The sequence below is a fragment of the Puma concolor genome, chromosome E4 (genome assembly GCF_028749965.1).
Source record: "Puma concolor isolate L17-30 chromosome E4, mPumCon1.1.hap2, whole genome shotgun sequence".
NCBI lineage: Eukaryota > Metazoa > Chordata > Mammalia > Carnivora > Felidae > Puma > Puma concolor.
This window is the reverse complement of record NC_141683.1, coordinates 35,574,376-35,592,741: the sequence shown is the minus strand read 5'-3', so window position 1 is coordinate 35,592,741 and position 18,366 is coordinate 35,574,376. Positions and strand designations below refer to the sequence as shown.

Genomic DNA, 18,366 nt, shown 5'->3' with positions numbered 1-18,366 from the left:
TCGAAGTTTGAGAAGTGCTCATCTAGGGTGCAGAGCATTTAACCAGCTGGCACAGCCATGACTCTCCCCAGCTGTGCCCTCTGCCCCACTCCACGTTTGCGCGGTTCTCCTGGAGGCGACTTAGTGCAGCATTTAAGTCTTGCTGTCTGTTCTTCCACCAGTGTTGATGGATAACTTCCCCCTCTTCACCTGCGCTAGATCCCCTCCCCCAAATCCCTGACTTTCTCACCCCTGCATTTCACTTGCTGCTCCATTCCCTTCTATTCCAATAGCCCGATTAGAAGAATTGCCCTTGCCACTCAGTCCCCTCAAATGTCAAATTCTCTCTGGCGCTGCTGGACGTGTTAAGGAGAAGGAATTATCTTTGTGGTTAAATATAGACGGTGAGCCTCTCCCCCCCCCCACACACCCACACCAATCCCCTTGAGTCAGAATCAGCAGCAAGGGGAACAGAACAGAGAGAATGTTTTGCTTCTTCAGATGGGAAGGTATTGATCAGGTGGAGAAGAGAAACAAAACAAAATATAAAAACAGGAGAGAAAGCAAAGGCATTCAAGTCTCAGATGCAGCTGGTCTGGATACAAAGGGTCTGTCTCACTAGATGTGGATTTCACCTTCAAGTACAAGATGCAAAATGTGAGAGAGAAGATCTGAGAAGCCGAAGGAAGCACTGAATACTTGGCCGTTGCAATAGGAGACGTATGAGCTGTGATGACTGAAAATCAACTCAATGGTTTTCCGAAGCAATTTTAATACGAGGAGAAAATGTTGTAGCCAGATCAGAAGTCAGAGCTGTGCACCACAGAGAGCCTGATGCAAAAATGAGGCTACCTTGTGGAGAGAAAGGGGAGCGAAGGGGAAAGAGTAAGAGTCTCCCCCCTCGGTGTCTCAGAAAGTGTACCATGAGTTTTGCGGGTGCTTCCCATGTGTTATTTCACTTAATGCTCCCACTATGAGGAAGTAATATTCATCTTCTTTCATAGGTCGGCTTAAAGAGATAAGAGAAATTGCCCAATATCCATATACACACATCTATTGAAGGCAGATACATCCAGCTGATCCTCAATATTCACGGATTCTGTATTTGAGAATTCGCCTCCCAGATAAAACGGATCGTAACCTCAAATCGATACTCATGGGGGCTTTACAGTCATTTGAGGACATGCATAGTGTGAGGAAAAATTAGAGTTGCCCAAAGTGCACATTCTCAGATAAGGTTGAATGAGGTGATTTCTCCCTTCACGTCTCAACTCTCATACTGTAACCAAGCGTTCTTTTCATGGTCTGTTTAGTGCTGCATTTTTTATGTTTGTGCTTTTCTGTGGATGATTTCACTGTGTAAAAGGGCCCCAAGCACGATGCTAAGTGCCAGGGTTTCTAAGCGCAAAAAGGCTGTGACGTACCTTCTGGAGAAAATACGTGTGTTAGTTAGATAAGCTTCACTCAGGCATGAGTTATAGTGCTGTTGGCTGTGAGTTCAATGTGAACAAATAGCAAAATATAGTGAATTAGGTGCCTTGAAACGAAAACGCACATGATAAAGGTTAGGTGTTGGCCAGTGGCTGAAGCTGTCATGGCCAGGGGCTCACAGGAACCTAACCCTGTGAGTCCCCTAGGAACAACAGTTCTGTATTCGCTAAGCCATGTTCATGGCAACACTATAGGACATAAAAGCTGTGAATAAGGAGAGTCAACTGTATTTTTTTTCCACTCTCAAGTAAAATTACACCCACACACACACACGTATACATTTATCTTTAAGGAGACTCCTGGAACAGAAGACTTTGAAAAACCATTTGTGATGGGAGGCAAGACCTCTAAAGAACCTGCTCAACGACCTTTAAGAAGAAAAACTCTGACTAAATGTCAGCTTTTGTTTCGCTGGATGAGGCTATAAATGTGGGGCCAGAGTTGAGCCATAGGCTCTGGCGGTGCTCCCCTGCCCTCTCCTTCATCAGCTTCTCCCCTGAATATGTGTTGGGCATATGTTTTGAAAATTTTAGATTGAAGACGGGCTAAATCATGAGTCTTCCCTATATGCCCGCAGGTCCCTGTCCCACACTGTCCCCGTGACTGTGGTTGGAAACCCAAATGGGTCACACTCTGACCCCATACTCTTTCCCCTATGTCTGCTTACCTCTGCCTTGTCGGGGAGCATTCTTCACCTTGGATTCTAGAATGCTGAGGAATAATTAGAAAGATCTTGTCACCCTTCTGTTGAACACAAGTCACTTTCCTCTGGTTCCCCGAGCGCTGTCTTCTCACCAGGTCATCCTGAAACAAAAATGGAAACATTTGGAAATTCCATGTTTCAGACAGTAACAGTGGACGTTTTCCTAAGGACTGAAAAGTATCCTACAAGCTACAAGTAGCATATGGCTACTTCTATGGCTTTTCCACATCTTATGATGAGGTATGTTTAATATCTGTATTGTTTCTCTTTTCCCTGATTTCACCGCACTCATCATGTCTCTGGCTACTGTTCTTTTTCTCCCGTACAACGATTTTCACTTCTTTCCATTCAGTCCCCAGCTCAGTGTGTTCTTCCACCCCAACAAAGTTTCTTTTTTTTTAAAAATTTTTTTTTTCCAACGTTTATTTATTTTTGGGACAGAGAGAGACAGAGCATGAACGGGGGAGGGGCAGAGAGAGGGAGACACAGAATCAGAAACAGGCTCCAGGCTCTGAGCCATCAGCCCAGAGCCCGACGCGGGGCTCGAACTCACGGACCGCGAGATCGTGACCTGGTTGAAGTCAGACACTCAACCGACTGCGCCACCCAGGCGCCCCAACCCAACAAAGTTTCAAAAGCACAACGTTTCAAAATCCGTGAACACCTTTGATGCTTTATTTTCCACCAACTCTCTTTAGCCTTTGACATCATTAACTATGTCCTCATTTTCTGAGCACTTGTGGAATGAGAAAATAAAACTTAGGGTAATAGAATGCTAGGGCAAAAGGGCTCCTAGAGGCCATAGACCAAACCGCTCAGTTTGCAGGGGAAGAAGTGAGTAACTTGCCAGAAATCATGGCTCCAGATGGTGGAAGCGTTCCAGTACCGACTCCCCAGTAGCATCTGGTCTTTCAGGCTGCAGCTTCTGCTATTCCAACATGGTCTCCTATCCAAACGTTATACAGGTCTGACTCCGGCCAACTCCATGATTGGCTGGGCTAGAGTACGTTCAAGGTGATAGATCTATCCTTTCTGTCATTTTACTCTCCTCTGCCTCCCCGGGGGCCTCTACCCCTCAGGCTGGCCTTTTGCTGATCATGACACCAGAGAATCAATACCAAGAGGAGAAACAGATTGAAAGTGCCAGGCAGAATCCTTGAAAATGCCACGGTGCATTGATAAAGGTAAACTGATTAGAACTTTGCAGAGTTGAAGACCTTTGGACCTTTATTCTGTAGAGCAAAACAGTGGCTGTGCTGTAAAGGGAGGTGCATGTGGGGGTATCTCCTACTTAAGCTGTGCACTACCATTTGCCCAGATACCCCAGCCAACTTCCTGTCTGCTTCTAATAAGTATCGTGGGTCCTTGCACGTAGAAAGGCACACAGTAAAGGTAAAAAGACAAGACTTTTAGAACGAATAGGAAGGAAGGAAGGGAGGAAAGAAGGGAGAGGGAAAGAAGTGTCAGCTCAAGTAATCCCCACAGGTATGGCTGCCGCAGGGGTGGGGCATTCAATTTAGGGAAAACTCCCGCTCCTCATGAACAACAACTAAGAGTCCTGGACTCCAGCTTCTACATGTAAAGCTGCTTCTTTGTCCTGAGCCTTTGGGAGGACTCCTCATACTGATGGAAAACTGGGAGGAATCCATCATATCACATACAGTGCCCCATGAGATTTAATTCCTATAATAAGCAGCTCACTGCTCACACCATGGCTGCCTCTCTCTCTCAAAAATAAAGAAACACTGAAAAAAAAAAGAATTTCTACAAAAGGGGGCATCTGGGTGGCTCAGTTGGTTGAGCGAACAATTTTGGTTCAGGTTGTGACCTCGCAGCTCCTGGGTTCTAGCCCCACGATGGGCTCTCTGCTGACAGCTCAGAGCCTAGAGCCTGGAGCCTGCTTCAGATTCTGTGTCTCCCCCTCTCTCTCTCTGCCCCTCCCCTGCTCACTCTGTCTCTCCCTCTCAAAAATAAATAAGCATTAAAAAAAGAATAATAAATAGCCCAAAGCTCTGGCAGGGCACAGATATAACAGAGTCAAAAGACATATCTTTGTTTCTATAAACCCCTACAGTGCCCTCAGAATTTGAAAGGAGAAACCCTGTTGAAGGGTGTTCCCTTTTTTTCTAACTCACCAATCTTTTACTAATGGGCTTTAAATATCATAACAGCCTAATCCCTGTTGTCCTTAAACTTTTTATTTCTTTTTGATTTCATTTTTATAGGGCAGCCGAAAGCTAGATTTTCTTTATTAAATTGAAGGGCAGAAAGCAATGGGAAAATGTTTTGCTAGATGTAAAACACCCTACGAATGTTAGTCATTAATATTGTCATTTATTAACTAATGCGGATTCTCATTAGGAAGAGTTTGGTGAGTCTGTCTCCCACTTAGCCACTCTCAGCATCATGTGCTGTTAGTTTATGATGTGGAATAAGCTGGGAAGAGAGAGGAAGAAATAAACCTTCCATATGCCACATGCTATCAGATTTAAAAAAAAAAAAAAGGATCTCTATTTAAAGATTTCTTCATTCAGCAAATATTTATCTATTTTCTAAAGTGTATTTATTTATTTTGAGAGAGGGAGAGAGAGAATGCAAATGGGGGCAGGGCAGAGAGAGAGAGAGGGAGAGAGACAGAATCCCAAGCAGGCTCCGTACTGAGCCTGAGTCGGACGCTTAACTGACTGAGCCGCCCAGGCATCCCAGCAAACATTTATTGAATAGCTATTTCTGGAAGCAACACAGAGGTGAGTTCACTAGTCTACCCTCAAAGACCTTAGTGCATTCGAAGAAGAAGACATTTTTAAAAAAATTAAACAACAAATTTGTCGTAAAAAAAAATTGTGTTCAGTGCGATGAAGAAAAAGAGCAGGTGCCGGGGAGAATGTGTAACAGGAGGCCCTAGTTACACAGGGAGGGAGGTTCAAGGACAAGTAGAATGCCTAGCGCTAGAGCATGTGCTAGATTGATATTTATTGAGTGAATGGACAAGCAGTAAATGAATTAATTAAGGGTCTCTCTGCATAAGTGATATTTAAGCTGGGAACTGAAAGTAGCATAGGAAGGAGCCAAGAAAAGAGCTTGGGACTTTTAAAGAACGGAAAAAAAACCAGGAAGATGATGAGCCAGGAAGGTGATGTGAAGGACAGAGGCAGGGGGATGGTGGATCACACAGAGCTCCGCGGGCCACTGGCAGGATTTTGTTTTCTCTTGTTGGCATGGCTGGCCCGTGAAGCTTTCTCCCAGGAGTTAACCTAATCTGATTCGATCTCTCAAAGGATCGCTCTGGCTGTTGCTTGAAGAATGAAGGGAGGGTTGGGACCTAGGTAGGCCCACGTTTGGAGACCACTTAACCAGCTGTTGTAGGAGTCTCGACTAATGACCCCGGTGGCGTGGCCCAGCGTGGAGGCAGCGTCGATGGAAATGAGCAGACAGACTCATGAGGTCCGTTGAATTTAGAATTAAGAGACCTTCGATAATTGCTCGGGAGGTGATGGAGAGATCAGGCTGCCTGGAGAATTCTGGCTGGGGCGACTGAGTGGATGAACTGGTGGGGAACACTGAAGTGGTTTGGGGTGGGTGGTGGTCATAATTTCAATGTGAGAAGAAAGGAAACATCGCGGTCAGATGAGAGCAGCATGTTGGGTCCAGGGAGTGAGATGGGCGAGCACTACTGTGCTCACCTCCTTTTTCCTCTGCGATCGGTGTTTCTCAATACGTCTTTCAAAAGCACCTGTGTGGAATGCAGTTCTACCAGCTCTGACTGGACAGTGCAGCACGGCACATGTCTCTTCTCTGGGATCAAGGACACCTGAAAGGAGGAAGCACTCTTTTCATTTGCAGGGGTTTCGAGACTCCCCCGAAGGCCTGCGCTGTGAAATTCACTAAGCTAGGATCGGTTGTTAGCTCTTCCTTAAGCTGACCTTACTATCTCTGCACGGCATCCTCCTTTCCACGATTCTTTCACTTCTCATAACGTTTCAGAGAACCTCTCGATTAGGTGACAATAGTCATTTTTTTTAAGTGTGTTAAAATACACATAACGTCCAATTAACCATTTTAACCATTGTCAAATGTACATACAGCTCAATACAGCTAGTATCAAGGGCATTCACTGTGGCACAACCGTCACCAGGGTCCGTCCCCTGAACACTTTCCGTCTTGCAACACAGAATCTCTGTCCCGGTTAAACAATAGCTCCCCATCCCCGCCCCCCCCCCCCCATAGCGTTTTTTCACTTAGCTGTAACAATTTTAATCGCCCTGCAAAGGGAGATCACCTGTCTTGGCTGGGACAGATTAGGCCATAGGCAGAGGAGTGGCGAACCAGCCAGCTAGGGCTTTGTCCTGGATGAGCATCAGAAGTTCCTGAATATGCCAGGTGGAAAAGAACAACGGAACTCCAAATGGGAACCAAAACGAGGAGGAGTCAGAGCCCACCATCAGGGGGCGACTTTCTGTGCCTTCCCAGGTAAAGCTTCGGCATTGCTGTGTTTTCCTGTGACCAGCTTTATCGAGATACAATTCACATAACATACAATTCACCGGTTTAAATTGTACAGTTCGATGGTTTCGGTGTATTTACGGAGTTTGCAGCCGCCACGCCTCGTCAATTTTGGGACATTTTTATCACCCCCAGAAAGAAACCCTAAACCTATGAGCAGTCACACCCGACCCTCCCATCACCCACAGCCTGACTGCCTGGCCGGAGGCAACTATTAGGCTACTCTCTTTGTTTATGAACTTCATGATTTGCCTATTCGGGACACTTCGTGTCAAGGGAAGCCCACAATATGTGGCCTTTTATGACAGGCGTTTTGTTTTAACAGAGGAACGCATTGCTCTTTGGCGAGCATTTCCCTTAGTAAGCGGTGGAAAACAATAGCCCTGACCCCACATCACAGCCAGGCAAGCTGGCAGAATCGCAGTGTTGAAGGGGCTGACTGAAACGCCCCCTCCCTTGGGGTCCCCCGGGGCAGAGGATCAGGGTTTCCGAGCTCCCTATCTCATCATCCTGTCAAAAAGCATAAATGCCATCCCTTCTGTCCCCGGGGGAGTCCCTGGAGCTCAACGCTCCAGGTGATGGGAAAGCCTCGGGCCTCCAAGCATTTCAGGTCCCAATTCTCTGCCCTTTATCATCGGAGGTTATCCTGGAGGGAAGAGAGACTCAGGTTGACGCCGTGAAACAGGCCTTCCAGCAGGGCCAAGGGACCAAACGGCCCCCCCGGACCACCAAAACACGGGAACCACCAGGAAGATTCTGCCCTAAAAATATTCTTGGGCTGGCACAGGAATTCCTCGGATAGCAATTCGTTTCTTTGGGTAAATCATAAACTCGCCCTCCACGTGTTTAGCGCTTCAGTTTACCAAGCACTTGGGTACATATTGCCTTTGCAATATCTTTCATTCTATTAGTTTTGATAGAGCACTATCCATCTGTTTCCTTGTAACGAGATTGTTGAAGACGAGGGGCTTGGCCTCATTGGCGCTCCCAGAACACTTTCCGCTTGCCTCTATTACAGCACTTAGCACCTTTTATTGTAGCTATTTGTTTACACAGTTTACTTGCCCCGTTGGGCTGTGAGCTACCACAGAGTGGAAGCTTCCAGACCCGGCACACTGCAGGACACATAGTGGGCGGACAGTAACAAATGGCGGTGCTCCCAGCCCCTCTCACGGGAAGAAACCCAGGCCTTACGCCTGTAAAGACATCAAGGGATTGACCGAAGAACTTGTTACTTCGGACTCAGGGCTTTCCGCTTTGCAGAAGTGCTTATAACGGGCCTATGTTTGCAATTTACAAAGGGCATTCACATACATTGTCTCAAGTGACCTTCATAATAGCCTTGTAACAGAGGTACACCATCTTGGAGCGTTAACAAATAAGGAAACGGTCTCGGGGATGTCAGGCAATTTACTGGGCAAACCAGCCTGAAGCGAGGGCTTGGCAGAACTGGATTTAAATGCTAGTTCCGTCCCTTCTTGCTGGTGATTCAACCGAGCCGTGGTGACTTCATGTCTAAAATGGGAATTGTAAACCCTGCCTTGTTGAAGTTTCTGAGATTTATAGATAATGTAAATACATCGCTTGGCTTATAGTGAGCCCTGAATGAATGGCGACTACTATTGTGGCTAGTTGGAAGTTGGAAGCTAAAAGTTACAGCTGCATTTTTTAAAGCAGCCCTCTGGGGGTGCAGTACCTTCTTTTAAGGTAGAAATACCCAGGGATGGGTAACAGTTTAAGACTGGAGCATCAGAGCAGAAGGTATCAGTCCAGTATTGGGGAGACGATACCGGTGTTACGGAAGGGAATCTTGGAGCTGCAGGGGGACAAAGGTAAACGTTACTGACCTCACCACTCTCTTTTCAACGTAGTTTTAGGGCGCAGGGAGTGGGGAGGCGGGCCAGCTAGAGTACCCTGACGCTGTACTGCACAGCCTACGACCCCCTATAAATCCTTTAGGAGAGCGACCTCGAACCTTGACACATGGCCTCGGCCATCGTCGTGCCCCAACGCCTTCCTTTCTCTGTTCCCCTCTGTTCCTCGGGGGGAGAACATTTGGCAAATTCCCACACTCCCTGGAGGCCGGGTGAGCGGCCTTCCAGATTGGTTATGAATCAGAGAAGCATGTGCATTTGTTTGACTTTGATGTGTCAACACTTGTCTGCATATGTCTCCTTTTGCAATGTTTGGAAAGCGAGGGTCTAGAAGATGAAGTGTTACCTCTTGCCTTGGCCACACTTGGATTGAATAGCCTAGTCACTCTGAATTCATTTGGTGTTTATGGGAATATCATATGTAGTTCTGTCGACATTCCCTAACCATTATAATGCAGTTACCGTAGATAATGCTCTCCTAGTGCAATATGTTATCGCCATTTTAACAACCTGACATACGATCGGCTCCTATTATCACTTAAATGAATCCATTAAGCAGCTAGAGGCTTCCAGGAGTCGGATATGAGAGCGTCAAATGGGCAAACCTGTGCCACTTCCAACAGGGCGACCTCATCAGCTGGAGGAAAGACTTGTTCCACCCGAGGGTCACCCAGCCAGCTCGCCCAAGGACTTGGGAAACCATGCCCTTCAGAAGCTGAGTTAGTCCCCAGGCCCCGAGCTAGGAGAGAAACTCGCACCTTATTACACCCTTCTTTAATGTACAAAAGAAATGTTGGTGCCTAACAGCAAGGCAATGAGATGTAATCAAATTCACAATTCTGACTACAGAGCTGAGTAGTTTAGGTCTGAGGGAGGCAGCAAATTATACGGAGACATGAAATTGTGCCTGAAATTACCACTTGCCTGCGGGGTTTGATTTGAAGGATAATAATAGTGTCGACTAACATTTGTAAAATGTATGAGGTTTACAAACCCTTATCACATACGCTGGGGTTTATTTGCTCCTCAAAAGCACCCAATCGTGTAAAAACTGTTATCCCCATTTTACAGATGAGGAAAGGGAGTTTTCCCTCAAGTCAGCGTCACAGGATTATATGAGGAGTAAACAAAATAACGGATGTAAAATGTGCTTCGGTAAGCACTCTCCATACGTTCTCTAATGCTGAGATAGTCCTCAATGGAAAGGGTCCTCCATCCAAAATTCTGTCTCCGTCTACCCTGAACTTGATCCCAAACCCCCACCATTCAGTCAACGGTCCAATTGGTATTGGATCCCTGTGACAGGTGCATCATAGGAGTCTGGCACCTTGAGTCCGTTTTTATAAACTGACCAGTGATGGGAAGAGCCAGGAACTCGGGGACCAAAAGTATTTGATATAATTAAAAAATTAGATGTCACGATGAATGGAGTTTCGGTTACTATGATGAACCAACAAATTAATTTTACAGGAAGTGCCCCTTAGACCACAAAACAGTGAGAAATCCCAGCACTCTAAGAGGTTTGGGTCAGGAGAGAGTCTGAATTTCAAAATTAAACAAGGGAGGGGCGCCTGGGTGGCTCAGTTGGTTGAGCGTCCAACTTCGGCTCAGGTCATGATCTCACGGTCTGTGAGTTCCAGCCCCGCGTTGGGCTCTGTGCTGACGGCTTGGAGCCTGGAGCCTGCTTCCGATTCTGTGTCTCCCTCTCTCTCTCTGCCCCTCCCCTGCTCATGCTCTGTCTCTCTCTCTCTCTGTCAAAAATAAATAAACATTAAAAAAATAAAATTAAACAAGGGAAAGTCTGTCCTCAGTGGGGATAGCATAGACTTTTTTTTTTTTTGAAAGACCATTTTTTAGAATAGTTTGAGGTCCACAGCAAAACTGGGAGGCAGGTTCAGATATTTCCCCTATACCCTCTGCCCCCCCCCCCCAACACACACACAGCATGGACTTTAAGTGCCAGCTTCCAGGACTCAGGGTAAGATAGAGCATGAAGCTCTCATGGGTAAGAAGGGAGGAAGAGAAGAAGGAACCCAAAGACACAGAGGTGGTTCTGCCTGGCCAAAGCCTAGAGCAGATAATCCCAAGACAGGGGAGCCATAAAGCCCAGAGGAGAGTGGGGCTCCTGGGGGAGCAGGAACCCACTCTCTGTACACTGTGTAAGCCTTCCCGATGCCAGCTGGGGCTCCAGCCTCCTCAAAGCTTTGGGTGATTGTGCCTCGAACCATTCAGTTCCAAGGTTGAATGCCTCCCTCTAGCCCTCTGCATTCTGGGCAGCCATTCTTGGTTTTGTCTCTTGCTTGGAGTTCAATATCATCCTATTCACTTGTTTTTCTTTTCTTTTCTTTTATTTATTTATTTTTTTTACTTTCTTTGAGGATCTGTGGGATCATACAGGGGGTGGAGGTGGGGTCACGGTTCAGAGTGGTTCCTGCTGTACTTTCTCTCCTTATCTCATCGCTGAACCCCTCATGCCCTTTACCCCACTGCCCTTAGAAACTCACGGGTGCCTTGGGTGGCTCAGTCAGTTAAGTGTCCAACTCTTGATTTCAGTTCAGGTCATGATCTCATGGTCCTGAGATTGAGCCCTGAGTTGGGCTCCATGCTGACAGTGTGGAACTTGCTTAGGATTCTCTCTCTCCCTCTCTCTCTCTCTCTGCCCTTCTCCTGCTCTCTATCTCTCAAAAGAAAGAAAGAAAGAAAGAAAGAAAGAAAGAAAGAAAGAAAGAAGAAAGAAAAGGAAAGGAAAGGAAAGGAAAGGAAAGGAAAGGAAAGGAAAGGAAAAAAAAAGAAACACGGAATCAATGTGTGACCCTTCCCACAGCACACAGACCCCTCTGCTTCCCTCCTGGGACCAGCCCTGTCAGGTCAGTTTCCCTTTTGTAGCCCTGAACTAACTGTTCCCAACCTTGGCCGCCCCTGTCTTGGGGAATCCTGGTGGATTTATATTCTCCATCTCATTTCGGCCATTTTTATGTGCTTTTTAATTTTCCTTCTGTAACTCTGTATTTCTTGCAGGGCCAGAGGGGAGAAAAGACGATGGTCAAAGGAAGTTAAAGGGCACTGCAGCAAACTATATCTATTTCACAATCGTGTCCTGACACTAATAAGCTGTAAATGGCATTCACCTGCAGACAAATAAACGGGCGACTCTAGTCACACTGCCTTAGCTTCCAGGGGAAACAATGTGCAAAATACCTAAGCATCTAGGCAGAAAGGAGCTGGCCAGCCATAGGACCCTGCAGGTCCTGGGGTGCAAGCTCTCCCTCCAGACGCTTCCATGCTATGTTCATTTTACAGCACGTCTGAATGAAGGAGTACGGGGGCATGAGCGGAGGAAAGCAAATTCAGTGCCCAGCCCTGGATTTGGTGGAGATGGAGGGAGGTGCAGTGGTGACCCCTGACAAAGGGGGACCTCTTGTGCAAAGGGAACATTCCCTGCCCAGGGGAGCAGGTCTATCACAAAGAAGCCTGGAAAGGATGTTGCCCCCTCTGCGGTTAATGGGGTAAAAAAGGGTACTTCCTCAGCTCTGCAACCTGTACCATCACATAAATTGAAACAGACAGAATTACCATTGATACAAATTAAAAACAAATAAAAAGGGTACACAGAGCTGATTCTGAGAGTTCAAACTCCATTACCCGCTGATTTACTGAGCAGTGACCTGTGATTGTGGGGGGGGGGGGTGCAGGAGGAGTGAGGAGTCTCTGCGCATCCCATCAACCCCATTGCCATGTGGCACACCAGTCAATAAGCTATTTAATTTAATGGGAAGCAGTATTGACGAGCCGGAGAAAGCAAGTCACAGAAGATCCAGCTGCACAGAGCAGATAAAGTCTTCAACCTGGCCTCACTCTCGGGGTACCCTCCTCCCCCTCAGCATCTCCTCGGCAGAATCAGAGGAGGGATCCACGGGATTTGGGGGGCGTCGGGGCCCCAAGGGGACGGTGCGTAGGAGGGATTACCAGCCCCGCGAGAGGTGGGTTGCAGGGAAGATTGGGAAGAAAATGGGAAACAGATCTTTGGAACTGAGGACAATACTATAAACGAGCTTTCAGAGTGAAGGCAGCCAGGAAGGGGGGAGGCCAGCAATTCTAGAGGGAAACCCAACAGCTGCATCCCAGGAGAATGAGCCCATCTGTTTGTTTCACTCTCACTTATGGGGTCAGATCAGGAGAGAAACGCTCCCAGAACCAGAAGCACCCTTTGCCCTCCCACAAAATGGAAGCTGAGAAGCCAAGTAGGTCACACTCGCGTCTGGGGCTGCGGTGGGGAAGGCGAGGGAGATTTTTAGAAAGTGATGGGACAAGTAGAAAATCAGAACTGGAAAGGGCCTGGGAAAGGCGCTAGTTCGGTGTCGCCCCTCCCACCCCTCCCTGGCCCACGCACTTGGGGAGAGCAAGGCCCGGAGAAGGGGTGCGAGACCCAGAAGGTAAGGAAGGCGAATGTGAGGGAGCTGGATCCTTTCGGTCCCAGGTCGGTGCGCTGCCCACCGCTTTGCAGAGTGTAAGGGACCCAGGCGAACACGCGGGGGCTTGGACCACTCCCAGCCTTCGCACATGCGGGGCTTTAAGACAGGCGTTTAGAGAAATAAACAGAAAAGAGCTAGTTGGTAGAGTTGTCCTATAGACTGATATTTATTTTTTAAACAAACATGGAAAGAGTGCGTATTTGTGAAACAGGTATTGTTCTGAGTGTTCTGTGAACGTCAGTTCCTTTCATCTTCAAAATGACCCTGCAAGAGAGGTACTATTTTTATCTGTATTGTGACAGATGAAGGAGTTGGGGTACAGAGGCGTAGCTTTCTCAAGGCTCATCCAGCTGGGATCTGAAGGCAGGCAGCCAGACTCTGGAGTGCATACAAAGTGCTGTGCTATTTCCAGTAATAATAATAATAATAATAACCACCAGTGGTTGATTGCTTACCAAGTGCCTAGTGTGCTGTGAAACATTGTATTCTGTAAATATCGAAACACTTGCATGCCGCAGGTGTCATTACTCCCGTTTGACAAATGAGTAAACTGAGGCTCAGACTGCTGAAGAAAATCACATCAATCTCACAGCTAGGAAGTGCCAGAGCCAGGCCTCAGAGCCAGGTCTGTCCTACTACAAAGCCCGTTCTCCTGTCACTCGTGGAGCTCGCCCCCTCCATGTCCCCAGCAGAAGAAGGAGGTGCTACCTGCGGCTCTCACACGACCCCCTGGCGTAACCTCATACGTCAGCTTCTCGTACCTGAGTAAATCACTCACCTCGACGTGCCTCCAGACCCTTGTTTGTTGAACGGAGGCACTACCTCTTAGGACTGTTACAAAGATTGAATGATATAAAGGTATTCGTGATTAACGCTTAGCGTGATCATGGTGATGAATGCATCATCACGTACAACCAGTATGTACAAGGCACGGTTCCGGGCACCGAGGGTGTAATAGCAGAGATGGCTTCCTGGGTATACAACCTGTGTGGCTGCGTAGAGTCCTGTGTTAAGAAAGGCCTCCCACGTGGGGTTCAGGGCTCTGGTGGTGCTGACTTAAAATTCTCAGTAATTGTATCTTTGAATTTGTATGTTGCAAGCAAAGTCTGCTGGGACAACGGAGCATGCCCGAGGGCTTCGAGCCTCAGCCTCAAGTGCAGTCCTGTCTCCCAGAAACAGATGAGGGCCCACTGCTCCTCCCTGCTCTCTGGGGCTCTGAACCCACCTGGTCTCCCCCTCCCAACCCCCATCCAGCAACCAGCGCTGCCCTTGCCCCCCAGCGGGGGTCTGAGTGCACAGGTGGAGAGAGCCAGGCGTGCCCGCTGAACATGCGGGCTGAGAGCATGACTGAGCATTCCTGCTCTGGTGTCGCAGTGCCAACATGGAACTTGGCAAGTGGCCTTCGTCCATCCCCGATCCGGGTAAAGACAGCGTCCCAGCACAGAGACTGCAATACCCGTGGGGGTTGCCTGCCCATGATGAATTAGAGTAGTGGGAAGGGGAGATGACCCGGTTCGACATTTCTGCCTCTGTGTGGCACATTGCCTCAGTCCTGCAGATGGAACCTGGCAGTCCACGGACCTCAAGTGCCTTGAGTCGCAAAGTCGTCATATGGGCACCAGTGAGGGTCTGCACTGGCTCAGCATCTATGCCTGTGCCTGACAGAGAGCAACTTAATCAGCAAAGAAACATCACCATGAGAGTCCAAGAGAGACTGGAAAAAAAGGAAAAAAAAAAAGCTTTATATTTGACCTTGAACAACACTTTTTTCCTGCTTTTTTTTTTTTTTTTAATTTGAGAGAGAGAGAGAAACCAAGCTAGGGAGAGGTGCCCAGGGAGAGGAGAGGGGAGGAGAGGAGAGGAGAGGGGAGGAGAGGAGAGAGAACGTTAAGGAGGCTCCATGTTCAATGTGGAGCTCAAGGTGGGGCTCGATCCCACGACCCTAGGATCATGACCTGAGCTGATATCAAGAGTCAGGCACTCAACCGACTGAGCCACCCAGGTGCCCCATCTCCTGCTTTTTGAATAAAGGGCTTGCATTTTCATTTCGTACTGGGCCCCTGTATTAATTTGCTAAGGCTTCATAACACAATATTACAAAGTTAATGGCTTAGATGACAGAAATGTATTTTTACAGCCCTAGAGGCTACGGGTCCAAGATCAAGGTGCTGGCAAGATTGGTTTCTTCTGAAGCTTCTCTCCTTGATGTGGAGATGACCACCTTCTTGCTTTGCCCTCACATGGGCACATTTCTCTGTGTGTGCACACTCCTGGTGTCTCTATGTATGTCCAAATTTTCTCTTCTTATAAGGACACCGGTCTGATTGGGTTATGGCTCATCCTAACGGCCTCATTTTAACTTAATTACTGTTTTAAAGGCCCTATCTCCAAATCCAGTCATATTCTGAAGCACTAAAGGTTAGGGCTTCAGCATATGAATTTTGAGGAGAACACAATTCAGCCCGTAATAGCCCCTCAAATTATGTTCCTAGTGTGGTACAGAAGTGGAGTGGAGAAAATATTCCATTCTCCTAGAGCTTACTTTCAGGAGCGAGGAGATCGGTAATTAAGGGGTAAATATGCAATGCGTCAGATGGTGATAGGTGCTCTGAGGAACAATAACACAGGGTAAAAGGGACAGAGACTAATAGGGAAGGCACTTGCTGTTTTACATAAAATGACCAGGGAAAGCTTCTCCGATAACCTGATAACCTAACCTTTCAACAGAGACCGGAAGGAAGTCAGGAAATGAACTGGACATACACCAAGATGGCAGGAAAAAAGGACAGAGTTATTAGAATAGAGTCTGGCACACCGTCTTATATAAATATTTATCATCATCATCATCATCATCCCCATCACCATAATACTTGTTATTACTTTCCCCGAGTCTATTCTGCTGCAGGTAATAGAGACCTAACTGCCCTCCTCAGTCTTGAATCATTCTGACCACAACTGACCAAGTTCAAGGACTCTCTATCCTGCAGCAGGTGAAGTCTGGGATTCATCTTGCTGTTGTGAGCTCCGGACCTAGTGCGCCCAGAGTGACTGAGCCCTACGAGTCCCAGGTACCAGCTGTGCCCCAACCAAGTGTCCCATTAATCCCTACTGAATGGGTTCTATATTTGTGACTAAGCTTCCAGGGCCGCAAGACTCCTCTTCGACCCTTCATTTCTCATTTCCATTCTATTTCTTCACAACACCCCTGACGTCCTTTTCTCCAGAGTACTGGTTCTTAACTTGCTGTGGGGGGGAGGTAATGTTTCCTCCCAGGGAACCTTTGGAAATGTCTGGGGACGGTTTGGGATTGACACGATTTGGGGGGCTGCTACTGGCACTTGGTGTGTAAATCCCGCCCCCGATGGAGACAACAGCTCCCCCAGTAAAGACCTCCCCAGCCCAAGATAGCTGTAGCGCCGTGGTTGAACACGCTGCCCTAGGGTTGATATGGAATGAAAATCCCTGCATTAACTGCCAAAAACAAGACAGAACAGGGGAAACAGGAGGAGAAATATAATATGAAAGATTCCCTTACTGGAATCCCTATTCACCCCCATTTCTTTCCCAGTGACCCCAAACAGTGCCTGGAGGGCTCCCATTAACACATGGTCACCCAAGGACCGGCAACCCAGACTCTGGATCTTGCTCACTATCTATGGTTTTAAAGCCCTGCATACCCACTTGGCTGGTCACCCTTCAGTTGGCCCCAAATGGGCTTCGCGGACGCCTTTGGAGACTGATTTTGCGGGACTTGCTACACCCCATGGGGGAACTGACAGCTGGGAATCTCACCACGCGAAATCAGCCCCAGCTCCTTAGCCCTTCCCAGGATGGCTTCCTGCTGAGTCCGCCCCAGGGATGACGCTGAGGTTGTCATACCAAGAAGGTCGGCCATGACAGATCGTAGTCAGAGCGTATCGGTCTGTCACATACACTCCCCTTCCATTCTACACCTGCTTGGGAATTGTCCCTTGAGCACCTTACGTCATAGAGCCCCCACAGATGTTCTTTAAATTGAATGGCACTTCCTCCTTACATGTGGCATGTCTTCCCCTCACGCTGCCTTTGGGCAGTGGGTTGTGGGCGGTGTGGTGGAGGCATAGAGCATTTTCCACTCATAGGTCAGGGGACAATGGCACAGGGGCCAGCCAGTCGCAACAGTGTTGGAGAGCTTTTGTGATCCCCACAAGGCACGTCCCAGCAACCTGAAGACTCCCTTCAGACAAACTTCTAGAGCAAACAGACAACATCTAAGAGCTGAAAGGCGTCTTCCGAAAGTCACCAGCATCTTGGGGAACTGATGAAGTAGGGTCGCCTAAAGGTGGGGTTGGGGAGTGCAGAGAGGGAAAGAGGGCATCAGAGTAGGGACAATGTGTGGTGAGTTTGAAGCCAGGTTATTATACACAAAGCCTGTCGAGTGTCTCCCCGAAGGGCAGAGGTAAACGAGAAGAAGAGAGCATATCCACTGCTAAATATAAAGCAAAAGCGAGGGAGGGGCACCTGGGTGACTCGGTAAGTTAAGCATCTGACTCTTGATATCAGCTCAGGTCCTGATCTCGTGTTTGTGAGCTCGAGCCCCGCATCTGGCTCCACACTGACAGTGCTTAGGATTCTCTCTCTCTCTCTCTCTCTCTCTCTCTTTTTCTCTGTCCCTCCCCCATTCACACGCTCTCCCTCAAAATAAATAAACATTAAAACGTGCTTTTTAAAAAATGAGGGAGAGGAGGAGACAGGCAGTGTGAGGCAGGTGTTCTGGGCATCGGCTTGTTCCCCACCCTTTGCTTTGTCCTTCTCCCCCTCACCCAGAGATGCATGGGCAGCTTCTCAGAAAAAGTTACAGAATTGCCTTGAATTGGGGCACCGTAGCAAGGAAAGTGGGAGGAAGAGATTATGTAACATTTTGCTTATCTTGAGAAATTTACTCCCAGGCAAGAAACACTGGACCAAGAGTCAAGAGGGCGTAGACCGGAGCTTTCTCACCAGCTGCTTTTGGCTACCCGATCCTGGCCGGTGATGAGACCTCTATAAACGGTGGTTTATCCACAATAAAACCATAATAACCACTCTGCCTCCACCAGAGCCTGTTTCAAGAACCAAATGAGATAATAACTGCGAATATGTTTTGTAAACGGTAAAACATTAAACTAGCATTTCCCATAATGTTCTCTGTAGAACATTAATTCCATGGGATGTTAGTGAGATTCTCAAGTCAAAACAAAGCACAACAAAACACACCAAAACACAACAATAAAGTGAAAGGGTTGTGGTGGTTGTTTTAAGCGTGGGATTTGTGAATATCTTTCCAATACTAAATTGACCGTGGAATCTTTTATTGCGGAATATC

The 18,366-nt window shown here is 47.6% G+C and overlaps 2 long non-coding RNA genes across 2 annotated transcripts; both read left to right on the top strand.

The window, feature by feature from the left end:
* Positions 1–2,210: 2,210 nt before the first annotated feature.
* On the top strand, positions 2,211–11,714 carry LOC147572584 (uncharacterized). The gene is made up of 4 exons (XR_015246308.1): positions 2,211–2,413; positions 3,253–3,357; positions 5,452–5,617; positions 11,569–11,714. It is a non-coding gene; the product is annotated as an uncharacterized LOC147572584 (long non-coding RNA).
* A 1,129-nt stretch (positions 11,715–12,843) lies between these two features.
* LOC147572583 (uncharacterized) lies at positions 12,844–18,154 on the top strand. Its single transcript, XR_015245780.1, has 3 exons — positions 12,844–12,983; positions 16,010–16,090; positions 17,951–18,154. It is a non-coding gene; the product is annotated as an uncharacterized LOC147572583 (long non-coding RNA).
* The last annotated feature ends 212 nt before the right edge of the window (positions 18,155–18,366 follow it).